Raw genomic sequence first — 5000 nt, forward strand, 5'->3', positions numbered from 1 at the left:
TGCTGGGACATGTTTACCCAGGGTCAGTGCATGTAACTGGGCCACAGAGTGAAGGGTTATAACCCTGGAGGTCAGAGGCCAGAGTGAGAGCCACTTGCTGGGCCTTTGGGGGGTGTGGGAGGGTGCTGGGACATGTTTACCCAGGGTCAGTGCATGTAACTGGGCCACAGAGGTGAGGCCTGCAGCCCTGGAGGTCAGAGGCCAGAGTGAGAGCCACTTACTGGGCCTTTGGGGGGTGTGGGAGGGTGCTGGGACATGTTTACCCAGGGTCAGTGCATGTAACTGGGGCATATAGTGAAGGCTTATAACCCTGGAGGTCATAGGCCAGACTCAGAGCCACTTACTGGGCCTTTGGGGGGTGTGGGAGGGTGCTGGAACATGTTTAGCCAGGGTCAGTGCATGTAACTGGGGCATAGAGTGAAGGCCTATAACCCTGGAGGTCACAGGCCAGACTTAGAGCCACTTACTGGGCCTTTGGGGGGTGTGGGAGGGTGCTGGAGCCTGTTAACCCAGTGTCAGTGCATGTAACTGGGCCACAGAGTGAAGGGTTATAACCCTGGAGGTCAAAGGCCAGAGTGAGAGCCACTTTCTGGGCCTAGGGAGGGAGTGTGATGGCGCTGGAGCTTGTTAACCCAGCTTCAGTGCATGAGAGTGGGGCATGCAGGGGATGCATTTCACCCTGGAGGCCGTTGCCCGGCAACAGAGCCACAAGCTGGGCCTAACGAGGGAGTGTGAGTGTGCTGGAGCTTGTTAACCCAGCTTCAGTGCTTGAGAGTGGGGCACAGAGGTGAGGCCTGCAGCCCTGGAGGCCGTTGCCCGGCAACAGAGCCACAAGCTGGGCCTAACGAGGGAGTGTGAGTGTGCTGGAGCTTGTTAACCCAGCTTCAGTGCTTGAGAGTGGGGCACAGAGGTGAGGCCTGCAGCCCTGGAGGCCGTTGCCCGGCAACAGAGCCACAAGCTGGGCCTAACGAGGGAGTGTGAGTGTGCTGGAGCTTGTTAACCCAGCTTCAGTGCTTGAGAGTGGGGCACAGAGGTGAGGCCTGCAGCCCTGGAGGCCGTTGCCCGGCAACAGAGCCACAAGCTGGGCCTAACGAGGGGGTGTGAGGGTGCTGGAGGCTTTTAACCCAGTGTCAGTGCATGTTTCTGGGGCAGAGAAGGGAGGCCTGCAGCCCTGGGGGCCATTGCCCAGCAACAGAGCCTCTAGCTGGGGATAAGAGTGGCGGATTAGGGCCCTGGAGCCTTTTTCAAAGTGTTAAAAAGTTAAAGTTTTTCGACCGGAGAAGGCATTTGCAGAAGCGGGAGAAGGTCAACCGCTTCTGCATTTCCCCTCCTCCGGTCGAAAAACTTAGAAAAAAAACTTAGGTTACCAGGGGCGAAAAATTCTGGATTTTTTCTAAGTATTTCGACCGGGGGAGGTGACGGGCGGTAAAGGGTCAACCGCTTGCGCACTTTTTCCCCTTCTCCGGTGAGCGTCACTTTGGGGTGGTTTTCGCAGCTACCATCCGCACGATTTGAGAAACCCAGTTTTTGAAAACATGGGCCTCCAGAGAAAGACGGCGGAGAGCGTCAGAGCTCCATCCGCTCATGGGGCTTCTCCTCTGGATGAATTTAACCGCAACGTGTCGGTGATTACCTCCATGGTTAGCTGGCGGAGGATGACAGGGAGAGCAGGCACAGCTCAACCCGCCCATGGAGCCTCTCACACGGATGATTTTAACCGCGTTTTGACGCCCTTTTGGGCCACAGTAACCAGATGGAGCATGACAGGGAGAGCAGGCACAGCTCAACCCGCACATAGGGCCTCTCACACGGATGATTTTAACCGCGTTTTAACGCCCTTTTGGGCCACAGTAACCAGATGGAGCATGACAGGGAGAGCAGGCACAGCTCAACCCGCACATAGGGCCTCTCACACGGATGATTTTAACCGCATTTTAACGCCCTTTTTCGCCACAGTAACCAGGTGGAGCATGACAGGGGGAGCAGGCAGAGCTCAACCCGCCCATGGAGCCTCTCACACGTATGAGTTTAACCGCGTTTTAACGCCCTTTTTGACTACAGTAACCAGGTGGGGCATGACAGGGGGAGCAGGCAGAGCTCAACCCGCCCATGGAGCCTCTCACACGGATGAATTTAACCGCGTTTTAACGCCCTTTTTGACCACAGTAACCAGGTGGAGCATGACAGGGGGAGCAGGCAGAGCTCAACCCACCCATGGAGCCTCTCACACGGATGATTTTAACCGCATTTTAACGCCATTTTCCTCCACATTAACCAGGCGAAATATGACAGGGAGTGCTGGCAGAACTCGGTCCCCTCACAGTGCGTCTTCCCCGGATTCATTTAAAACAATTTTTGGCTATTTCTTCAGGGGTTACCAGGAGCAGGGACATAGGGGCAGATGGCAGAGCTCAATATGCTCATGGTGCGTCTCCCCCGGATGATTTTTACCGCGTTTTAACACCCCCAGCTCCACATTAACCAGGCGGAGGATGACAGGGGGAGTTTGGACAGCTCAGTCCGCTCATGGTGCGTCTCCCCCGGATGATTTTCACCGCGTTTTAACACCCCTTAGCTCCACATTAACCAGGCGGAGGATGACAGGGGGAGTTGGGGCAGCTCAGTCCGCTCATGGTGCGTCTCCCCCGGATGATTTTTACCGTGTTTTAACACCCCCAGCTCCACAGTAACCAGGCGGAGGATGACAGGGGGAGTTGGGGCAGCTCAGTCCGCTCATGGTGCGTCTCCCCCGGATGATTTTCACCGCGTTTTAACACCCCTTAGCTCCACATTAACCAGGCGGAGGGTGACAGGGGGAGTTGGGACAGCTCAGTCCGCTCATGGTGCGTCTCCCCCGGATGATTTTTACCGCGTTTTAACACCCCTAGCTCCACAATAACCAGGCGGAGGGTGACAGGGGGAGTTGGGACAGCTCAGTCCGCTCATGGTGCGTCTCCCCCGGATGATTTTTACCGCGTTTTAACACCCCTTAGCTCCACATTAACAAGATGGAGGATGACAGGGGGAGTTGGGGCAGCTCAGTCCGCTCATGGTGCGTCTCCCCCGGATGATTTTTACCGCGTTTTAACACCCCTTAGCGCCACATTAACCAGGCGGAGGATGACAGGGGGAGTTGGGACAGCTCAGTCCGCTCATGGTGCGTCTCCCCCGGATGATTTTTACCGCGTTTTAACACCCCTTAGCGCCACATTAACCAGGCGGAGGATGACAGGGGGAGTTGGGACAGCTCAGTCCGCTCATGGTGCGTCTCCCCCGGATGATTTTTACCGCGTTTTAACACCCCTTAGCTCCACATTAACAAGATGGAGGATGACAGGGGGAGTTGGGGCAGCTCAGTCCGCTCATGGTGCGTCTCCCCCGGATGATTTTTACCGCGTTTTAACACCCCTTAGCGCCACATTAACCAGGCGGAGGATGACAGGGGGAGTTGGGACAGCTCAGTCCGCTCATGGTGCGTCTCCCCCGGATGATTTTTACCGCGTTTTAACACCCCTTAGCGCCACATTAACCAGGCGGAGGATGACAGGGGGAGTTTGGACAGCTCAGTCCGCTCATGGTGCGTCTCCCCCGGATGATTTTCACCGCGTTTTAACACCCCTTAGCTCCACATTAACCAGGCGGAGGATGACAGGGGGAGTTGGGGCAGCTCAGTCCGCTCATGGTGCGTCTCCCCCGGATGATTTTTACCGCGTTTTAACACCCCCAGCTCCACAGTAACCAGGCGGAGGATGACAGGGGGAGTTGGGGCAGCTCAGTCCGCTCATGGTGCGTCTCCCCCGGATGATTTTCACCGCGTTTTAACACCCCTTAGCTCCACATTAACCAGGCGGAGGGTGACAGGGGGAGTTGGGACAGCTCAGTCCGCTCATGGTGCGTCTCCCCCGGATGATTTTTACCGCGTTTTAACACCCCTAGCTCCACAATAACCAGGCGGAGGGTGACAGGGGGAGTTGGGACAGCTCAGTCCGCTCATGGTGCGTCTCCCCCGGATGATTTTTACCGCGTTTTAACACCCCTTAGCTCCACATTAACAAGATGGAGGATGACAGGGGGAGTTGGGGCAGCTCAGTCCGCTCATGGTGCGTCTCCCCCGGATGATTTTTACCGCGTTTTAACACCCCTTAGCGCCACATTAACCAGGCGGAGGATGACAGGGGGAGTTGGGACAGCTCAGTCCGCTCATGGTGCGTCTCCCCCGGATGATTTTTACCGCGTTTTAACACCCCTTAGCGCCACATTAACCAGGCGGAGGATGACAGGGGGAGTTGGGACAGCTCAGTCCGCTCATGGTGCGTCTCCCCCGGATGATTTTTACCGCGTTTTAACACCCCTTAGCTCCACATTAACAAGATGGAGGATGACAGGGGGAGTTGGGGCAGCTCAGTCCGCTCATGGTGCGTCTCCCCCGGATGATTTTTACCGCGTTTTAACACCCCTTAGCGCCACATTAACCAGGCGGAGGATGACAGGGGGAGTTGGGACAGCTCAGTCCGCTCATGGTGCGTCTCCCCCGGATGATTTTTACCGCGTTTTAACACCCCTTAGCGCCACATTAACCAGGCGGAGGATGACAGGGGGAGTTTGGACAGCTCAGTCCGCTCATGGTGCGTCTCCCCCGGATGATTTTCACCGCGTTTTAACACCCCTTAGCTCCACATTAACCAGGCGGAGGATGACAGGGGGAGTTGGGGCAGCTCAGTCCGCTCATGGTGCGTCTCCCCCGGATGATTTTTACCGCGTTTTAACACCCCCAGCTCCACAGTAACCAGGCGGAGGATGACAGGGGGAGTTGGGGCAGCTCAGTCCGCTCATGGTGCGTCTCCCCCGGATGATTTTCACCGCGTTTTAACACCCCTTAGCTCCACATTAACCAGGCGGAGGGTGACAGGGGGAGTTGGGACAGCTCAGTCCGCTCATGGTGCGTCTCCCCCGGATGATTTTTACCGCGTTTTAACACCCCTAGCTCCACAATAACCAGG

This window comes from Etheostoma spectabile, unplaced genomic scaffold (genome assembly GCF_008692095.1).
Source record: "Etheostoma spectabile isolate EspeVRDwgs_2016 unplaced genomic scaffold, UIUC_Espe_1.0 scaffold00006155, whole genome shotgun sequence".
NCBI lineage: Eukaryota > Metazoa > Chordata > Actinopteri > Perciformes > Percidae > Etheostoma > Etheostoma spectabile.